The 23070-nt window shown below is 39.9% G+C and overlaps 1 protein-coding gene and 1 long non-coding RNA gene across 2 annotated transcripts in view; one reads left to right on the top strand and one right to left on the bottom strand.

Annotated features, from left to right (window-relative positions):
* Positions 1-1676, bottom strand: LOC109957204 (uncharacterized). Its single transcript, XR_002274512.1, has 3 exons — positions 998-1676; positions 279-412; positions 1-49 (listed from the first exon to the last, which is right to left on the bottom strand). It is a non-coding gene; the product is annotated as an uncharacterized LOC109957204 (long non-coding RNA).
* Positions 1-23070, top strand: part of sorcs2 (sortilin-related VPS10 domain containing receptor 2) — a 303719-nt gene that overhangs the window by 198521 nt on the left and 82128 nt on the right.

Below are 23070 nucleotides of genomic sequence, written 5' to 3' on the forward strand. Positions count from 1 at the left end.
CGTAGTTTCAAAACAGCACTCGCTTCCATTTACTCTGTATTGGGATAATCTGTAAAGAAAAACAAAACACTTTCACTGATTAACACATTTGTATTTTGTTTAACGTGCACAAAAAGTTGGAGTTTGTGGATCATTAGGTGACAGAAGCAGCAGCTTCCTGAAGTGCTGTCATGTTACCAGGCAAGTAAAACATCAATGGAAATTCACATAATCTATACAAGATGAATTTAACTGTAATGACATGTAACACAGGGGTCATAGTGTAAATCGGACATTACCTTCAATTGTTGTCCAGTGTCCAGAAAGAAGGGGATCCCCAGTTTTTATAGTAAAGTCCAGGCAGATCTTTCACCTCCTTCAGGTCAAGGCTGAGGAGTGCTGCTCTCTGTGGTGCCGCTTTTTTAGTTGGACACTGGAATATAATGTTTTGTTGTGAGAATCAGTTTGCTGAAAACTCTATAGGCAAACAGAGGGATTTGGTCAGTCAGCTGACTCACAGTTTTCAATGTATAGCCCTCACTTTTATGATATCTTAGCTCATATGACCGCAAATGCTCAATGTACCAGGTCTCATAATCTTTCAGTAGAAAGAATATGTCACTTCCAATCAGAAGTATGTTTCTGATCTCTTCAAACTTGGGCAAGGCAGCATGTGTGCCAGTACAAAGAAACATGCCAACCCCAAAAGTTGTGCCTTCAATGGTTACTTGTTTTGTGCCACATACACTACTGCTGTTTGTGATGCTTGATATGAATGCATGTGTATCCATTAGTACCTCCCAAAATTTGTCCCCTTCTGGGACTCTGGAGCCAATGAGGACAGGTAGCAATCTAAGTAGAGTGTGGTTCTCGTGCCCATTCCCACCAATTGTTCCTCGAATGGCAAAGTTATGTGGAACTGGGTGAGGGCGGTCAACCCTATCAGAATGTTGTAAGGGAAAAGACAGAATTGCCCTATTAAGCTCTTCCAAAGTGAAATATTTCTTTGCAATCAAACCTTTCAGACAATGGGCCAGCTCAACAGGAACCACACCTTCAAAGAGGTCATGCAGGATGTCTGGTGGAAAACCTGTGATTGGATGAAAATAAGAGAGATGGTCAGAGAGAACACAACTGTGTTTTACACCATAACTTTCTTCACTGTCATTGTTCTGTATTTTGTGTATGAGGTCATCATGCATCTCTTTGGTTCTCATCTCAAAATGGCCATTGACTGCATCTGATGTTTGTATGTCCGTCTGTGTGGCAAGGCAAAATCTGCAGAAATATGTAGACCTGAAACTCTCATTGAAACCATCCAATCCATGTGCGGCCAGATATGCAGCCACAACAGCGTAGACTGTTCCTTTGAGACAGTCACTGAGTGTTTCAATGTAGACACCATCTTTTTCAAGTATGTTTAAGTCTTTCAAGAGTGGTGCAAAAACTTTAGCATATCCAAAGTAACGTACATCATTTGAATTGCACAGAAGGGCTAACTGAGTGGAGTGTAGGACTGAGCGGTACTTTACTGGAAGGTTAGCTAATGTCCAATAAACCGCACATACTTTGTGTATTTTCTTTGATGTGCCTAGAGGGTTTGCAATTTCAAAATCATCAACATAGAGAATGACTGATAATTTCTGACCCTTTTCTGAGAGAAGTCTGTTTTCCTGGTAGTAGGTGCCATCACAGTATGACAAAAGTGTGGAGCTATATAAACTCTGAAATAGAGTTAAAATCAACTCTTTGAGAGTCAAATCAACACTGGACTTTTTACTGTGTACAGTGAAGAATAGCAGTGATTCTATTCTTTGTGGCTTATGGCTGTTTGAAACCATCAGCTGTGTGAATATGAAGGATCACACCAACAAAGAGGAAATCCTCATTCCTGTCTCGGCCCTCTGCACTCCCATTGCTTAAGCTATTAGCCTAAATACACAGTAAAATCACAGGGCCGGTCAGGTATGGCTGCCTGTGAAGGACATGTGGTGTATACTGCAGGCATGATGGGCTGAGATTGCTGCTGCTGCTTCATCGACCTTTCACAAATGGGAGTAATGGCTAATAACCGAGGCAGGAAACTTGAGATGCAAGGCTCATTGCGCTCAAGGGAGGCCCTTCAGCATCTGTGTGTCCGCCTACTAAATACCATTCAATCCTACTGCGGTGACAGATGCTGTGTTAGACTCTATGGAAGGCTGACATATGGATGATTTCATCTCATGAGGTGTTTTCACACACAGATTGACCTTCGACTAATGATTCTCTTTCTCTCTTCTCTCTGCTTTTTTTTACATGTCCACCCTGGTCTTCTTTAACATTCCTCAGGTAAGAGCTCAGTGATGTTTACTGGGATCCCTTAAGTAAGAGTAGCAAAACAATAGTGTAAAAATACTCAGTTACAGGTAAAAGTCCTCCACTCAAAATGTTACTTAAGTAAAAGTACATAAGTATTAGCATCAACATATAATGAAGTACTTATCATGCAGAACTGCATGATTAAAATTAATGTATATCACATGAGTTGATTATAATCACTTTTGCAATATTACTGCAATGTTGCAGCTGGTAAAGGGGGAACTAGTTTTAACCAGCATATATGTATGCTTATAATTTGGACTACTGCTGTGTAGCTTGTGAATTTTCCACTTGAGGTCAATAAGGTCTTACGATTATACTGTATTTTTTGTAATAATCTGGTTCTGAAAAGTAACAAGTTATAAAATGGGTGTAGTGGAGTAAAACTGTACAATATTTGCCTCTAAAATGTAGTGAAGTATGAAGAGCACAAAATCAAAATACTAAAGTACAGATACCTCAAAATTTTACTCAAGTACAATACTTGAGTAAATGTACTTAGTTACTTTCTACCACTGGTTGTCTGTTTTTATTTTATGAACACTAAGTATGAAGGATGTAACTTTAGCATCTTGGAACATAGTCTTTTGCTGAAAGTATAGGCAGGGTGTTAACTTATGATCTTGGTGATCTCGGGTCACAGAGGAGCAACTTTTTCTGTTGTGAGTTCTGGGTAGAGCAGTCGTCTCCCAACTGGAGGGGCGGAGGATAGAATCTGGATGCCTGTAGTCCATGTGTCGAAGTGTCCTTGGGCAAGACCCTGAACCCCCAACCCCCGATGGTTAGAGCCATCGGCTGATTTGATGCCGCAGATGGCTGCCTAAGTTCTGTACCGGAAACAAATTCCTTGTGTGTAACATATTTGGCCAAATAAAGCTGATTATCCTCATTATTATTATCCTGATTATAAGTTTTTTGGGGGTTTTTTGTCGATAAAACACTTGCTTTCTCCATTTAATTTCGCTTCACTAGACAATCAAAACATGTTTTTTTGTTACTTAAGCAAGATTCCTAGGGCTACAATAAGGACGCCTTAAATCTTTAAGTGTAGACATACAGTATATCCCTTAAAGGTTATTATATAGTGATGCCAGCTGCATAGCTCAGAGATTGAAGAGTGTATTGACATGCAGTATCTATCAAGGATTTTTGCAGGGATAATCACTTGTTAGAGATTATTGAAAGTTATAAGTCAAATAAACAGCACATGAATTACACAGAATCAACAGTTAAAAGAAGAAGTCACCATGCTCTGTGTATAAAGCATATTACCAGAGACAGGGACTCGAGTTTGCTACTTGGACTCAGGTTGCACTTAAGTCGCGCGCACACGCACAGTGACTCCTCGTCAGAAGATAACTCAGACTCAAAATTTGGCATCCATGAACTTTTATTTTTCTTAGCACGTTTCCATTAAGAAAAGGTCTGAGGAGCTGAATGTCATTCCCTTTGCTGTTATTATGCGTGACTACACATGCATGGCACCTGTAGCTGCTATGTCATTTTATCAGGAAACCTCAAAATGCACCTTGATAGGTCAGTCAGTCACTTGGTAATATCAAAGACAGGTTAGCATTAGTGCCTTGATAATTGTGGCTAAGATGAGTTCCAGTGTCTCTCTGCTTGCCACATTTGTTTGCATAGAGTGCTGGCTTTGCTATGACCCACATTCTGCTGGCTAATGTTAAAGAAAAAGACCATGTTAATTATCAGTATGGGCTACAGGGTTATTGTTGACTTTATAATGGTACAGGCTTTTTAGATTGCTGCTTGAGAGGCTAGAGCGATATGTTAATTTACAGTATGCTGTCACCAGTCACCAGTGTAATTACACAGTTGTACTCTGTTAATTGCTATTGGAAAAATAGGTTAGCTGTTATTGCATGCCTATAAAGTTAGCAATATTTTGCTGTTACGATGAGTAACACTCAATGTTAATTTTTATATACACCTAACAACTAATCAATGCTGATACTGTATGCTAATAGATAATGGAATGATGATAATGAAGCATATGGCTTGGATAGAGCAATGCAGTATGGCACACAGCAGATGATAGGATGTTCATTACAACCATAAGGAACTTGAGACTTGACTTGAACTTGCAAAAAATGACTTGTGAATGTCTCTGCATGTTACACACAGTTTCAAAATGACTTTGCGACAGGCAGTACAGGAACATGCTCAAATATAGCTTTAAAGAAATTGGAATGAGTCATTCTTTGACCATGAACACACTGCCCTCACTTTAAAATGCATTTATAATGAAATACAGGTCAGAATCTTTATTGCCTCAACGACTCAGTGGTTTGACAGACTTAAATGTAATGATGAAAAAACTTTATTTGAGGAGAAGGCTGAGACCAATCTATGTAATAAGAGTCTGGATCAGTGCATCCCTGGTGTGCTCTCACAGGGATAGAGCACATGACCTTAGTGCAGCACTTCAATTTGGTGATAACACAACAGTCCCCTGTTATAAGCCATCTCTATTAGAACTGAACAAACTCTGTCTGCTGATGAGAGATGCAGCTACAGTAAAAGCCCAACAGTGTAAAGAGTTAGAAAGTGGAACTGTAGTTAAGACTTGTCTGTGTCTGACATCCACTTCCAACTGAGTCAACTGCATGTGTAGGGTGAATACACTCTGGTAAATACAGCTCACAAGTGTGACTGTCTTTAAGGGTGCCTTTAGTAGACACACTCTAGAGTACACACATTTCAGAGTATACATTCACTTGGTATAGTCCACTGTCTTCTGGTGAGCCATCATGTGTTGGATCTATTTGAACCTCCAGTTTATGTCCAACTTGCAAAGTCCAGGAGAATAAAAGATAAAATCCCAGAACCTGAAGTTGAATTCTGAGCCCTTTAAGGTGTCTAGCCGCCTGTAGATCCTAAGTCATTTATTTCACCAGTCCTGTGTCTTGCCACTTGGCCACAACAGTCTTGGAAAAGCCTTCGGTGGTGATCTAGACTGAATATTTATTATGTCGAGAAAGTAAGGAGAAAGGAATTAATGGCTGTAGCTGTCGTTTTCAATTCCCCTTCATCATTGCTTATGTGAAGAAACACATCCTCTCAGCTTTTCAGTAAGAATGATAAATTTCATCATCACACAGAGGCAGTAATCACTGACTGCAGAACTGTGTGCTTTCATGATTCCTAATTGGCTAATAAATTACCTCCACCAATGAAATATGGTGTGTGTGTGCAAACTTGTGATCAGATACACTTTGTCTTACAAAGTAGCTCAAGTTGCGAGCGTATGTGTGAGCAGGAGAGGGGTGCTTTTTGAAAATTCATTTATTTAAGGGGGGGCTTTTCATCATTGATTGATAAAAAGCAATAGAGAGTGAGGAAGGATTATAAGATTCATGGGATCTGAAGATAAACTGCTACGTGTTTAATTTAGGGGACAATTAAAGCGACATATTACTTGTGCTACACCGCTGCACATTAGGCTAATCCCCATGGAGGCTGTTGTAGTGTTTATTCAGACTGTAGCTCCCTCTGGGAGGACACACAGAGGGATTTGTCAGATGGTGCATCCTGCATGGTGTGTGTTTGAGAGAATACTAATCCTCACTACAGGACAAAAAATGGTGCTGTTTGTTTTAGTGGACTTAATGTGCATGTATATGTGTGTTTGTCTATTTATTTGACTTTCTGAAGGCTTTCTGTCCTGTAATGTCAGCAAAAATCTTTTTTTCCTCCCAGAGAAGAAAATGGTTTCTGAATTGTCTTCATGAACGCAGCTTATACAACAAATAAACATAGCTTTACTTGGAGAGAACAGACCAGTAATATTGTACTGTATTTGAAGTACTTTTATATTTAAGATTTTATAATCTCATGAAACTAAATTAGTTCTACTTGGTTACATTAAAATTCAATCCCAACTTTAACTGTGATTTACCAAAACATTTTCACAATGGTGCCCTCAAGGGGTGGCCAGGGGGGCCATGACCCTCATCCTTAAATTTTAAAGTTTTGTGGATAAAAACATCATATGAGACTTCAACATGCAGTTCTGTGGTTAGCTCTGTAGGCTAAAACAAACATGGCATTTTCCCAAAGTGTGTAATTAAAGGTTCATGTATTATTTCAGTGCAGTTAGAGTAAATGTCCATGGGTCTGGTCCCCACTCAGAAACTTTAAACCCCTCAGAGAACTGGGGGATGACGGTGTACAGCAGTGGAAACAGACTGATCTGAAGCATGCAAAGGGCTTTGTATGTCCCTTCCAACCAATTACATACCCAGCAGGTGATTGAATGCTTAGCTGGTAATTCTTCCTTCCATCTGTCAATCCCATAGCTCATTCATCCTCCACTGCTCTCTTGCCTTTTTAATTTGCTTCCTGCTATTGAGGCCACTGTGGCAGGGTGAGGTTAACAACTCCCTGTGTTTGATTTGATATTAGACTATGCTAGCATGCACAACGAACGCATGTGAAGTAGATACAGCAGAGTTAAAAATTCTGGAAGCTTCTGTTTTAGGTATATACTTAATGTATTATTATAGTTTTTAACAAGTTTGTCCTGTTCTTTTGGGTTTAGCCATCAGTCCTACATTATTTATAAAATTACAGTATGTAAAAATATGTAACCATGAGACAAGAAAGTTGGTTGAACTTGGTCAGAAGAGAAAACAGCAAAGATTCATCACTGATTTTGCTTTGACAAACATACCTGCCAGAGCTTTCCCTTGCAATCGTCTCACTAAACTCTCAGCTTGTTTACAACCTGTCTGACTGCTGATCACATTTGCTGACCCAATTTCTTGATAATCTGACTGCTCTATCCTGGTTTCAGACCAGCAGACTCTGAAGCACGTCTCCAATTTGTTAGCCATTCAAAAGAATCTATTGTCATGCTCACTGACTGGAAAACTACCAACCAGTGAGGGATTCATCTTCCTACTGTTCATAGCTATCTAGGTATATACATTAGAAATGGTGACAGATGTGGATGATGACTATTATACATGTTGTTGTACGTCAGCTTACAGAAATATCTTACTTTAAATAGACTTTAAAAAAACCATTATAAAAACATTAGGTTAATTTCTTCAGGCACAAACTAACACAGTATTGTTTTGACTGAATATGAGGCAGGTGACAGATACAGTATATCATTTGCTATTATTCATTTAGGGCACAGTAAAACAAAGTAAAATACTCCTTTCCAAACAAGGAATCAGTTGGCATGAGGTCAGTGTCAGGCTGAATAAATGAAAAGCACATTGCTGAATGATCACTGCAAGCGGCAAGTGGCGCCTTAGCCATATATATACTGGAGCTACTAGCGCCGATCGGACCTCTTCATTCATTTTTATACCAAAGTCAAATTTCAGAACTGATAAAAATGCAGTACCAAGAAAATTGCAGCTGTAATCATTGAAATTATTTAATCCAATTTTAATGGGGCTTTACATGGGTTTCTTGCTCCTCTACCTAAAGACTGTGATGCAACAGAATGAATAATAATGTATTTATTTAATTTTATTTTTGTTATTTCACGTGCTGCTTTCAGTAGGATATAAAAGCAGATTTAGTGTTGTCCATATATGCTCTCCCTCTTTTTTTTTTTAGATCTTTATTCATTTGGCCTTGCACATTTTTTCCTCCTACTTATCTTTCTCCACACGAATATGGCCACAGATTCTTTCTGTATTCTGTGCCTCTTTCTGTGTTCTGTGGTTTTTGGGGGGCTGCAGCAGAAGACCCCTGCAGCTTTCACACAGAACAGTGGTTGGCCAGGCTTCTGAGAGGCAGTTCGATCCTCAGCCCGTGTTCTTGCTTTAACACGACGGATCAGGTCAGTCAAGGAGAAAGCCCCCTCCGCCACCACCTTCCTTTCTGAGGTCTGTCCTTTATCTGACACCTCTCTCTCCTCATCACTTTACAACCAGAGCGGAACAGGAAGGTGAATCACCATCATCGTCCTTGAACACTCTGCTACACTCGAAAAGAGATCAGAAAAAGGCAGTGTTGTTCTATCAAAACCTTCTTGAGGCAAGTGACCACTGCTGTTCCCTTACCCACCCAGTGGGCAATTTGTTTCAAGTGTGGAGTGGTGCTTTGCTTCAATTTTCTCACATAAGGAGAATGAATTCTTCTCTTAGCTCCAATCCTCAGCTGCTGCCTTATCTCATCACAGAAGGTTTCTTTAAAGAGCCAAAGTAAGATTTTTTCAAAGTGTCCCATTGTGGGGATGCCCTACTTGCTCTCCGAGTTGAAGCACCCGACACTGGGACATTTTGTCAAAACAAAATAGCAGGTGGAGTCATTACAAACGAGTTCTTTCAGAGTGTCTGATCAGTTCTTGTTGTGTTAGTCAGAAACATTTGAAATTAGCTGGAAGCCAACAGGGCTAACATGACTGGAGACTAGGCTCTGAAACATGGATCACAGCTGAATGCTGTTATAAATTGCTGTAGAGGACTTCTTTAGTGCTGGTCAGCAGGGTTAATGGACCTTACTGCTGGGACTGTCATTATCAGAAAAGCAAGTGCATTGGCAGGTGAAGCACTTAAAATGACCAATAGTTGCTTTATTCCTGACCAAAAAAGATCTAGTGGCTGAGTAACAAAAAAAAAAAAAAAGTCTTCTTCTCTTTGAAGTGTACGTAGTGTGCTGTTGTAGTTCCACAACCTCAGAAACAGATCAGTAGAGCTGGGAACTTAAGCTTAACTTTAATGAACTAAATTAATTTAAGGCTTTTGTTGGCCAAGAGGGCAGCTTATTAGTAACTGGTAGGTTTCATAACAGGAATCCGAACCTGGAATGAGAATTTAAAAATGAAATGTTGATTAAATATGCATATCTGACTGAAACATGGAAGACTACATGGGAGGTAACAACCTTCTTTGCCAGAGAATATAATGTAGTCCAGTACAACACAATCTTTAACTATGACCTCAATAATACAAGTAATTGAGTTTATACATTTATGCCAATTTCACCTAAATCTGAAACATTCTGGGTGCGTAGGAAAGCTGCCTCCATCCTCAAAGACCCCACCCACCCCCAGCACGGACTGTTCGCCTCCCTACCCTCTGGCCGGAGGTTCAGAAGTGTGAAATGTAGGACCTCCAGACTGAAAAACTCTTTCTTTCCCTCTGCCATCAGACTCCTAATAGGCTGACAGGAGTTTATTACCAAGAAATACATCATGCAATGACATACTGACGACCTGTACTGTTTACATTCTCAGTTTGCACATGCATAATTGCACATTGACTGTTGACTGCTGCACATGCTGCTCCCATGCAGCATACATTCTCTGTTATATTCTTATATATTTTTATTATATTGCTGCATTCGCTGCTTAAAGTGCCTTAGATTTTGTATTATTTATTTATCTACTTTATATTTCATTTGTATTTTGTGGCATTCATGTGGACAGCAAAGGTAGAATTTCATTGTACAGGGAAACACGTTTCCTAATTGTGCATGTGACAAATAAACACTTTGACTTTGACTTTGACTTTGACTTTGAACATTCTGAGCTTCATCAATGCAAATGCTAAGGTGGAAGTGTTGCACTTAAGAGCATACAGTTGTACAGGTGTACCTAATAAAGTGGCTGGTGAGTGTATATTGTATACATTTCACTTATGAAGAAGAATCGCACAGCGAGGTTAGAAAGGAGATTCATTAACCTTGTAGCCTAGTGAACTGGGGTATTTTGTCAAGCTGGAGCTGAATCCAAAATGAAACAGGAGAGATGGCAGAAGATGGTTGGGCATACAAAGTGCCTGTCATCTGCTGACAGTCAGCACTGAGGCATTTTAACCAGGATCACAATAAAGTACTTTTTGTCGCCTAAGCTTTTGGAGGACAATGACAATTTACCCATTTTGTCATTTAAAGCTGGAGGAGCCCTGCATGCCGGTACATTACAGTATCGAGAACAGCTGGTTGAACAATCCAAACTTTCTTACATGGCTTTTCTTCATGTTTTTCTCCATCTCCCTTTCTATAGTAACATCACCTGTTCATGTATATAAAACCAGCTAGCATTTAAAATCCTCCCTCTCAGGCCTCGTTTGCACTCTGTTGTGGAAGCCCTCCCTCCTGACAGCGCTGCTGTTTAGCCCTGATCGATGTTTGTTTAGTTTTTTCATCCAGTCCCAACTGCTCCCTGTGGCTATGACCTGTTACCACAGTAATCAATAGCCAACAAATTTTGCGCCAGCACTGAAGATGCATGAGTGAATTAGAGTAATTACAGTGGAGGAGAAACGAAGAAACAGGGTGCAGCAGAATGTGAAAAGGAACACTGCTGTGGAACACACGGAAGAAAGGCTGAGTCACCGCCAAGATGCATTAGTCACTAGTGAAGTGCAGTATATCCATATTATAAATGCCCCAAAGTGCATTTACAAACTTCCATTCATCATCTCATCTGTTTTATGGAAAGGGATTCCTAGACTGTTATTTTATTCACCTTAGAAAATAACAATGATAAATGAGGTTGTGCTGCTTCAGGTGATTTTTCTATTAATCATGAATTTCATAAATAATAGGTGAGGATATGATAACATGCTGATGTCTAGCAGCTGGTGTTTGCATGTTTGCATGCCAACATTTACATATTAGCACTGAACATAAAGTAAGTAAGACCAGATATAACAGGAGAGGAATATAAACTGCAGACTCCAAATTTTACTGAAAAAGTATTAAACTAAACTCTGTGAATTTATTGTAGATACCATTTTTAGGCTTGCAAAGAGTTATATTGAGAGTTCCTGGTTGCAGAAGTAAAGCACGTTTTCCCATCCTACACTATCCAAACATTATGTATCACTTCATCTAAAGGGATTTGCTGCGATGAAACGGGCATTAGCAGAGAATAAGATGAGCATGTTTATATATTTTAGTGGCGGATGCAAAGTAAATTACTTGACAATATGCTAATTCAGTCTGCCTGCTGTGAGGAATATGGTCATATTTGACATGAATGTGAATGAATCAGAAACACACAGCTGCAGTCATGAACACTGAATACACCAGCAAGATTAAACTACAGCACCTGATTCTGTTTTCATACATTTGCTTCACCTGTGTTGCTATATCACAATAACGGCAAACAGAATCATCACATTTCCTCACATTTCACCAGCTTGTTTGCTCTTTTGTAAACGCTGCATAGTGTGATTTTGAAGTTGACCTTGGAAACCTTCGCTCTTGGTTGGTGCACATCATACCAGCTCTTCTGTTGTATTGATTTGTCTGTAATAAGTCAATGTGAACATGAAATGGACCAAAACTGAAAGGCAAGTGAACCAAACGAATAATCTGAAAGTGTATTTGTGTGTTTTGTGATACAATCAGCAACTACAAGGCCATAAGCAAAAGTCACACGAAAAAGAAAGCATCTTGTAAACCTCTTTGTAACTAAGCATGAGAAATTTGTGCACTCTTGCCATTCATGTCCTCTGGTGTTTATACCTGGTTAGGAGAGATGACGAATGAGGATTTGTGGGTGAAGACACCCAGCACCTACCTTGACATTCAGACTAAACTACTAAACATATTTTAACTGAGCAATTGAAAAGCTCAGGTTTACTATCATGTAAGACTTCACATAGAAAGATCTGCATTGTTGTGAAGTGATGTTCAGACTGAGAAGTTTCCCTCTACTTTTCCTCAATTTGTAGACCTATTTTTGTTGTATTAGTAGCTGGTGGAGAGCTCCATGTACTGCCACATTGCTGCCTAACTTGGCTTTAGAAATACAGCAATTAAGCTTTTCTGCTAGAAGCTAATTGCTAACCTTCAGTTCATCTTATCACAGCTGCTCCTATATGAGTAATTTCTTTTCTCTGTCTCTTCTTCTACCTCTCCATCTCTATTCCTCTCTAAATTCTTGATACATTCTCACTATGTAGTAACTGGAGTACTGCACTCATTGCAGTGTAAGAAGGATGACTGCAGGGGAAGATTGTGTTTAGTGTCAGCTGTAAAATTATTATCAAAGAAATTAAAGGGCACAGGTGCCTTCAGTGTTTTTCTTAATGTTTTAAATGTATCTCCTGTTGTTTGTTTCAAAGATCTATATTTTACTTCATTTCATATTGTTTCACAAGTTTTTTTTTTTAGTTTTTTTTACATTTTTAACTTTTGTCATTAACTCCAGCTACCAGCTGACTCTGCTCATTAAGCACCTAATTATTAGCTACGAATGTATGTTTTTACCAGTGTTTGTTCACAGCATAACTCAAAAAGGGTGGCTGAAAACGGCTGGAAGCAGACATCTTTTGCATTACACAGTCATTTAGGTCATTGATTGATTCTATAGTTCTGAGGATTATTTGATTCCCTGACTTCAGAGTCTTTGTTTACTTATAAAACTCATAACATATTCCTTGTTTCGTGAACAATTTTTGGCATAAACAAACAGTTCTCACACATGACCCCCTTCTTCTCTCTATCAGAATTTCATGCTTGTTTTTCACTCCTCTTGCTCATTGTTCTTCCTAGCACTTGTGTAAGCGCTTGCACCTCCCCCTTGCTTTTGGATTTTTCATCATCTGGAGATGTATTCCTCCCCATTTCACTCACAGCTTGTAGATTATTCAAAGCAGCATAGCCCAAGGGGATTCACCTCAGCGATGCCCCACCGACCCCGCAAAGCCCCTTACTGTCACCGTTCCACATCACATCTGTGGCAGTTTTGAGCTCACTTTAAATTTTTAATAGCCCGACAATTAATTTTTTTCCCAACGAAAGGGTAATAGGGTTGTGGGGGAGGGCGACTGAGATTCAAAACATCGGAGGGAATGATAGAGAGAGGGGCTGTCATTAGGGAGCTCATGGCAATCAGAGGAGGGAGGAACTCGCTGCCATCTTGACGCACATTTTGGGAAAATCTCTGCGGGATGCCTGCTTTGATCACTATCATTTCCTCTATTTGTGTGTGTGTGTGTGTGTGTGGTATGAGCATGCATGTGTGGATTTTGCTCAGTGCTGACAGGCAATGGTTAGGCAGTGTGTGTGTGTGTGTGTGTGTGTGCGTGTGTGTGTGTTTATGCAAATGTCCTTTTGTCCTCTGAGTTTTTAAGCATCTGTCAAGGTGTTTACTTGCACATCAGCTTCTAGACATGAATGGTTTGAGCCTACATAGACACCTCGCTGCCTCCCCCCTCGTGCTGTTAGCTGTTTATTTATAACCAGGCAGCATCATTAACAGCAGGTTGCGAGCCCAGAGTGGGTGTTGCAGGCCTGACTATCATGTCAGCCATGGGTCTGACTTAATGATAAGTCTACATTGTCTTGACTATGGGATCAGTGCAGATGTGTATTGAAATTCCTATTCACAGACTGTAATCTTTGGGTTGAGGGAGGGCGGTTGAAGGTGGCATATAAAAAGACATTAAAGTAAAAATGAAGACAGCTGTGCAAGCCCGAGGTGTTCAGACTTTTTCAGGAAATGACTAAGAAATGACATATGTTTAACCCTGAGACTGTGGTGAAACAAGCAGCTACAGTGTCAGGAACCTGTTATTACCAAACCTCTTCCTCTCACTCCTCTAACATTAGAATATTAGGGTGCCTATGTGTCGGAAATGATTATAGATTATGTTAAAAATAAACATTTTGGTCATTGCCAAATAACAGACATTGCATAAAATATTACCTTCCAACATGAGTTGGGGTTCAATTTCAAACGACTTTACATTATATGAATACATGTTGTACATGTTGTACAAGGCCTTGGCATCAAATAATTTTCAGTAGGCCTGTGTGGCATGCCTTTCCTTGCTCAGCAACATGAAGAGGTTTATTTAAATCATTCTAATCAGTCACTTAATGTGTAACACAATGTAGTTAGGAGGTCTAATCTTCCAGCGCACTGATTCCTGTCATTTAGAATGGCAGTGTCTACTTGGTGGTCCTTCATCAGGATTTGTCTATAAACTGTCCAGGCCTTTTTTGTTAAGAAAGAAACTGCCTATTGTGTGTATGCACACTTTGTTTCATCCCGGGTCTGGTCAGTCGCCTCCCCAATACCGAAACTGTTTACATGAAGGCTGCTTCTTTGTTAATAAACCGTTTTTGTCACCTGGCCATGGCTAATTCTTCATCCACACACTGATTGTTGATTGACAGGTCATTTCTGTTGCCAGTTTCCATTTAATTTTTAGATCAAGTCACCTTTTTTTTTCTCAGCACATTTCAGAAACTGCTTTTTCAGTCACTATTGTTTTTACATTCAACCTGATGTGTCACCATTTTATGTTCATTCTGCATCAACACTGTACGTGCTGCTCCTCAGTCTCTCTGTGGTAGAGCAAACCCTGATCGGGATATTCCTCTTAGATAGTGAGAGATGCAACAGAAGTCCTAAGCTAGATTTGAAACTAAGGTGATGAAGTTCATGGTCAGCATCTTAACCCCTGAACCACAGGAGCGCTCCAGTGTTGCCTGTTTTAAACCTTGGCAATAATATTTCCCTAACCTTGACAAGTATTTTCAGTTTCCTAAACTTAATCATACTATCAGAAAATGCTCATATACACTTTTTTGTAACAGTCTGGACGTTGGAAAGCCGAGCGAATGATCTCATTTGTCATCTGGTTGAGAGGAATTAATGGAATATTACAATAGGTCTTGTTATCTCTTAGAGGCATTATGACCTCCTGTATTACTGGTCTTTATCTAGTTTCATGAGAAAGTGGTGGGAGAAGTATAGTCGGATATGGAGGCATGAGAGCCTGCGATCTAGTCATCTTATTGGAAATCCTCTGTTTGCTAATTACAGTAAATAATGGAGGCTTTTGAGGTTTTTATTTTCATGTAAGGTGTGTGTGTTCACAAAGAGCTGTTTATATAATCCAATGCACAGTATATTTCCACCTCATAATTCCCTCCTCCTCTTCTGTGATTCTCATCTGATTTCATTGTTCTGGCTGTCTGGGAGTTATTCCATTGCACTAACACACACACACACACACACACACACACACAGTCGAAGCTTGCCATCCTGGCTGTAATGAGAACTGACCCTGACACAGATACGCCGTCTTAGCCGCATAGTGTATGCCACAGCCTCCTCTGTCTGTCTGTCTGTCTTTTTCTCCATTTTCTGTTCTCTCTTAAATTTGCTGAATTATGCAGCAGTCAGATTTCTCCAGGATGACAATGACACCACTCCCCCCACCCAATTTTCAAACCTCATTTACCCACCATCGCTCTCCAATAAGCCTCGAGGTCCAATAGGAGGGGGGCTATGGGAGGTCATGGCAGACTTTATTAAAACACGGGTGTCTATTAATCTGCAGTCCAAATCACGCAGAGAAAGAGCAGGAGGAGGAGGAGGGATGGTGAGAGGAAGAAATATAATAGAGAAAATGTACAAAGTGGTATAGAAGAGAGAATGCAGCAAATGAGGAGGACTGAAAAGAAACAAACAATAAAGTGTAAGAGGAAAAATGATGAGAAAAGTGGGATGGCTAGTGGAGAAAAATGACATATCAAGGCCACAACTTACTGCACTGAGTTCAAGGGTTGTTATTATATGCAAATGGAATGAAAACTTTGCATTTGCTTTAATTCCTTCAGCTACAAATACATATTCTTCTCTTATTTCCATTCCTTCCACTCTCATTTTATTACTTTGTGCACACAATTTCATAATTCATGTGAACAATTTAATTACTGTAACACACTGCTGCTGCTTTGCTCACAGTGTAATAAAGGCATTGCTCAATTTAACTTCCTCCATGGCTTCCAACTGGTTCCTTCTCTTAGCTAATTGAATTTACTTGATTACGCTAATTCATTTGGTTTAATTAGCTTGATATTTTGCAGAATGCAGGTGCATTGTAAGTTTTATTTTAGATGAAAATTTCAGAAGAGTACTCACCAAGGCCACTGACATCATTGCGATGAGAATGAATGGAAAGAGCTTTACTGTCATTTTACAGATTTCATGAAGGATTTGTGTCAGTACTGCAGGGCTTTCTAACTCTGTTTTACAAGAAGAGCTGCATGTATTGATTATGTGTGATTATTGCTAGGGGTGGGAGACATTGTCGGATGAAAATTCCAGTGATATTTCATTATGTTTCATGCCACAGTAACTTAAGGTGATGAATGGGTAAAATAAAGCATGAAAAACCCACCATAAAGGAACAGTTCTTTTATTTCCTCAACTGTAACACAGTCTAGACCTTACTTCAAACAGGATTAAGCTACCATGGAATAATCTAAATACTTTATGCAATAACTTTTCATATTAAAAGCCTTTCAGTGGCTCAGCTTGCAGGGTTCAAAATTAACTTTTTTTGTTATTGTCCCAGAACTGTCCCAAATCCTACCTGTTGGGCGTTCCAAACCTAACAACCACGTTCCCACATTAAGTCCCTCTTTTACATTTTGCCTGTTAAAACAATAAATGGATGGAATCATGGTTCATCAATATTCTTCTCTAAAATTCACAAATGACTGAAATGAAAAGGGGGGTGGGGGAACTAAACTTGTAGGGTGAAAGTAAGTCTCTGCCCTTAAAGCGACAGACGGTTGGTGTTAGTCCATTTTGGGTAAGGGCAGGAAGGCCAACGTGCCATAATGATTGTTTGATGAGTCTATTAATTTATCATTAGCCTGATCACACACCCCCTCCCTTTATGGATCCCACTGAGATAATTAGATAGGTTTCTGTGAAAAGTGCTGGGAGATGGGAGGAAAGGAAGAAATGAAAAGGGGGAAGGATACAAGTGAGGACAGGAGATAAGAGAAGGAAAGAGACAGTAGAGGAGAGAGGAAAAGAAGAATGAGAAAAGGAGGAGGAGGAGGAGATGATGAAGGGAAAACAGGAGGAGTTATGATAGAAAATGAGTGAGGAGGAAATGGAGAGGAGAAGGAAGGAAGGAAGAAGAGGAAAGGACAAGTGGACAAAAGAAAAGAGGAGGCAAAACCTCTTCCTCCTCCTTTGTCTAAGGATACAAGAGAGAAAAAGAGGACAGAAAAAAGCAGATAAAAATAAGAAAAGGCTAGTAAAAAAAGTGGTGAACAAAACAATGTGATGACAAAGAAGTGAGGGTGTTGAAGGAAGTAGTGAGACAAGAAATGAGTCTGATTGTAACAATTAGGCTGATTAAACGAGTGGCATTCTGCAAGTGTTTACCCTCATCCTTCACCTAATTTCCTCTGCTCTGCTCTGCTTTATGACATGCCAGGCGGCGTGAACAAAAGACTCCTACCCACAAGGTCCCTGCAACATGCATAGTTGCATGATTTCCCTCACATGAGAAGAATACCTGTTTAACTTCTGGAGTATAGTTTGTGTATAACCTGATGTGGCTAATGGTGCCAATGCTAAACATTGGTGGTTTATCCTTTCCCTCTCATATGACCCATAGGGGCGTATCATTAAATAGCGCTCCTCTAGGCATTACAACAGTCTTACCAAAATTTATGGCAATTATGCACATAACCAAGGTTTAGGGACCTTTGTTGTCATGGAAACAGCCATAAAGATGATGACTAGCTAGCAGGCTAACTAGCAGAAAGCTACTGAAGCTCTGTTGTCTTGGTAACTGTCATAAATATGATGCTACAATTATGAAACCATCATGGTTATGTTACATTTTGCAGCACAAAATACTCGGTCATGATTAGGCACTACTTGGTTAGGTTTAGGGGGAAAAAGTACTAGGTTAGGGACAAAAATATATTGGTTAGGTTTTCGCACAGAAACTGCTTGGTTACATTTGGGGGGAAAAGGACTTGGTCACATTTAGGAACAAAACCACATAGTTACATTTAACAAAAACTCTTGAAAAACATGCCACAGACTGGATTTGAATTCAGCTCTCCTGAGGGAAAGTCCTCTGTTTTAGTGTCCCAGGTAATAGTATCTGCAAAATCACTGTATATGTATTTTAGGGATGGGAAGTGGTGTGGTTTAGGATGGGACCCAGAAGATCTATGATGGTATGGCCCAAATAATGATTACATCATTTAAATGAATACTGAGCTTCCATGGGAATGCTCACCCATTCATTGGTACATTTAATTGTGTCTTATCAACTGAAATGTGTACTGTCATTTTTGAGGAAAGGCTGAAGCAAAGGTTTGTAACATAGTGTGCATAAAGTTGAGTGACAAATGAAAGCAGAAAGCAACATAAGTCTCTGTTTTCCTGCCAGTACAATTTCTGCGTCGCCTCATTCGCAGTATGCGATTTTCCTTGAGCATGTCTGCCTTTTGTTGTGCATTGGTGTGTTTGGTATTTTCCAGCTGCGTTTGAATATACTTGCACTGAGGTGGGAGGAGAGGTGCAGTTGAGGTCCTGTGTATGCTGATTAGGCAGCGCTTTGCAATTTAGTGTTGACCAGAAATAGTGATAATGATAATACCTGCTCAGACCACCCCTTATCGCTGTCGCAGGCGTACTTGCAATTTCCCTGACAAGCGCTTAGATTGGGAAGCACGAGATCAGGTACCTGAATGGATTTTAATGTCCACGCCAACTTAAAACTAACTCTTAAATCAACAACTGATCTGCTGGAATTCACACTGAATAATTTATTGTGTATCATGAAGCTAATTTTTAAGTAATAACATATGAAAGCAGCTCAGGAGCCAAGATAAATAACAAACACCCTGTAGACATCTCCCTTAAGCCTGTTACGCAGCAGGTAAAGTCAGCACAACCTCACTGTGGCTGCTGTCAGTTAAGTTACAAGTTTCACACAGACATATCTTTGTTACTACCCCGAGGATTTACGTTGTGTCAGTTTGATCAGCTTTGATAGCAGCTGTAGGTGGAGATAAAGTGGGTGACACATCCACTGGCTCTGTGCTCGGGCGGATCACAATCAGTTTGACCACAAACACAGGGATTACAATATGATTTTATTGTGTTATTTTAGAAATAGTGGAACATTTATTAGGTTACATGTGAGACCCCTGTAGATTTCACACACTGGATGCAGCTGTGAGCAAATTACAATATATAACTGCTGCTGGTTGCTGAATCAGAAACTTTATTTCATCCTTGCACAAAAGCTGGTCAGTGATATTAGCAGACCACTGAGTGAATATTCATGTGCAGCACTTTGTTACTGTCAGTCTAGGAATTGGAAAGAGACAGGAGACAGAAGAAGAAGACACAGGGAAAGAATCTTCCCTCTCATACTTCACTGTCCTGACATCAGTGACATCAATCAGTCAGGTTTCCGTGCTGCTCTTTAAAGGGATGAGAGGAGCTGGTTTGATTGGTCATAACTAAAGTTAGCCCAGACTCCACCTGATTACCATGTATTCCTCCCTTTAATAATCTATACCTCTTCTTCTTCACAGTGTGTGCTGTTACACCTGACTGTGCACAGAAATATGCTATGCCTATGGTCACCAAAATTGCAAAGCACTGTTGAACACATCCATATTCACCTTGCGCCTGGAGTTTAGACAGGGCTTAGCACTGCACCCTCTTGCAGGAAATTAGAGCCCAATGTGTCTTTGTTGTTGCTGCGCCATGAGCCTCCAGAACAGCTTCAGGTTTCCTGATCATATGTCAAAGTGCAAATTCTAATCAAATTTCCAGAAATCTGCAAAAGACAATGCATTTGCATCCACTACCATTACATGAGTATTAGGATTTTGACGCATAAGGATGTAATGTGTATACAACACAATAAGTGGCGAAACTGAGGAGTTTAAACCTGCTTGCTTATGTGAATTCTGTTTCCATTTAAATTGGTGACTAAAATATTATTAAAATGTGATCAGAACAATGCCCAAAATCTAACCTGAGGTTATTAGAAAATGTAATATTCTTTTAATTTCCAAAGCTGGATTGTTCATACAGAAACAATAATTTAAGAATACTTTTACTAAGAATACAATTCTAAACACCAGCCTTTGCTGCAAATCTTGTGTGTAATAAGTGGGTAGCATTCAACAGACAGTGAAGTGACAGCATACTGTGGAGGAGTTACGGGTGGAGGCAGTTTTGGTTTATAATGACATACTGCTAAATATTGTTGTTTGCATAAATCATCAAGGCAAATGTGTGTTTGCTAAGTTAATGGTGAGAAAAGAGTTGCTAAAAGGATTTCCTGGTGTTCTTAAATGTCTCCCATGCTAGCCAGACAGTAGACATGAGAGTGTGGGACACACTGATTTAATTGCCCATTAACATCCAGGTTAAACCTGAACAAATTGCCTGTTAGTTGGGACTATAGAAACTTTTCTGCTGTTTGTGTTCTGTTGTCCAAGTCTTCTTACAGCGCTAATGCATGCAGATGAATGCGCCGCCGCAGGTTTCCCTCCCATACACGAGCCAAGGTTTTGTGCCCACTCATTGCCATTGATTCCCAGTAATCCACTAACAACTGTTTACTGTGGCACAGCACTGGAGGCTTTACACTGTGTCAGCCCACGCCTTGATGCGCTGCTCTGCACACAAGACCATCTATCTTCTATCTAATACAAGAAGTCAGCCAGAGCAGCAGTTTTTTTTTTGTTTGTTTGTTTAAACAGTATTGAAAAGCTGAACCCAGAAATATATTGTACACAAATGGGTTTTGTGACTGTGCAATTGAATTTGTGTGTGTGTGTTTGGTCAAATGTCACAATGTGACAACCGTTTTGGGCTCATTCCCTGCCCCTTCAAGGGTTTCGCAGCAGGGCTCCCTTTGTGTGCCACAAGGCAGGGAACCATGGTACTGTATGTAATGCCTCTGGACCAGTGACAGCAGACATAATGTTAATTGTATAGCCCAGTACCATTTATATCTCTGAATAAAAAAAAATCTAGGAAAACAAAATGTTTTAGTACAAACTCAAAGGGAGCAACCCCCACCCACTCAAAAGGCAGAAAGGAATTCAATCACCAGAAAATGAGCACAAAGTTTGTTCAAACTCATTTAACACAAATAACAGAAAGCCCAGAGGAAGGGTTATACCACTGTAAGTTCATTTAGATATAATAGGCTATGCTATGATTAATAGATAAACAAAATGAAAAGTCCAAGGAGATAAGACTCATAAAGCAAAATGAAAAAGTCTAATAACATTTTGCACATGTTGCTCCTCTGGGATTAGTGGCCACCATGAACAGCAGTGCTTAGAGCTAAGCGCTCGTGTACCATGCTCACAGTGAAAGCACCCACATAATCATGATAAGCAGGTAATATTCACCATGGTCGCCATCTCAGATTAGTGACTACTTTTGCAGGTGTTTGGGGATAAAGGTTTGGGCAAATAGAACATTTGGTTTTTGACTTTTTGGTATTAACCAAGGCCACAGTGGTTTTCTAATGTTAACCAAGGGCTTCAAGTTACTGAAGCAAAACCCTAAAGCATTAAGGTTTGCTTTAGTTGCTGCAGTTGGATGCTATAGGAAGACTAGTGAAACACTTGGTTGCCTTTCTATCCTCCTTTTTCCCACTGACAAATCCTGACTGGAAATTGCAGAAATTAAAAAAAAAAAATCAGCGTGGCACATTCGTTCTGTGCAGTTTGCATGTTCTCCCTGTGCCTGCGTGGGTACCCCAGCTTCCTCCCACAGTCCAAAGACATGCATCTTAGGTTGATTGGTGACTCTAAATTGCCCGTAGGAGTGAGTGTGAGTGTGTGTGGTTGTCTGTCTGTAAGTGTCAGCCCTGTGATAGACTGGGGACCTGTCCAGGGTGCACCCAGCCTCTCACCCAATGTCACCTGGGGTTGGCGCCAGCCCCCCACAACCCTTGTTAGGATAAGTGGTATAGATAATGGATGGATGGAAAAAGATCACAAACACTTTTTACTTTTGGTTGAGCAAACCTGGAATAGTAGTGTACAGTAAACACTGTATTGCCATCACTTTTACAAAGTTTTCTATTATTAGGTTGCTTCTGTAGTTGTATAATGCTACCCTACTAAAAATATGTATATTTAGAAGTTTCTCTGTATTCTTCAACTATATTCAACTCTGAATATAATGTAGTTCAGTACAACACCACCTTTAACTATGACCTCAAAAACAAACATTTATGACAATTTCAACAAAAACTGAAACATTTTGAGCTTCACAAACACAGATGTTAAGGCAGAATGGTTGCATTGAATTACAAACAATTGTACAGGTGTACCTAATAAAGTTGCCAGTGAGTGTATATTCGCAGGGTATTAGGTTGGAATATTAGAGCTGCTGAAACCTCTCTGGACTCACTGGAACTATGTTGTGGGTGCAAGCATTGGTCCCCTGTTCCAGTGGTTCAGTCTGGTTGGATGTTAGGTCGATCCTGCCATTTCTCTCAATCTGATACCTGTGATTGTCATCTGACCTTGGAAAAGTTGCCAAAGAGCAAAATATTTCTACAAAATGCAGATCAGAGGTCTGTAAACCAGACTTTCCAGGCCGTCGGAAGAATTTATAACAATGGTGTGTACTTGGTTTTAAAATTGAGCGTCAGTCCACTCAGATGACTTCCTTTTGAAAAGTTAGTCCTTATAAAAATAATTTCCTGTGTCCTACAGATTAACCAAACTAATTGTGACAGCGTCTCCACAAAGAAATGTTTCTGCTGCAGTTGTAACAGTTCTCTTCCTCAGGCCTTTGCTCACATACAGCTGCCACAAGATTAGAGAGGTCCAACACTGTTGTTGCATGAAAAGGTCTGGTGAAGTCAAGACTGTGTAGGCCAACCTGAGAAATTTATGAAACTGACCCTGCCATGCTGAAACAGGAAAGGGACAAACACAAGCACATTTGGAACACTATTGTCT

This window comes from Monopterus albus, unplaced genomic scaffold (assembly GCF_001952655.1).
Source record: "Monopterus albus unplaced genomic scaffold, M_albus_1.0 scaffold25.1, whole genome shotgun sequence".
NCBI classification, from domain to species: domain Eukaryota; kingdom Metazoa; phylum Chordata; class Actinopteri; order Synbranchiformes; family Synbranchidae; genus Monopterus; species Monopterus albus.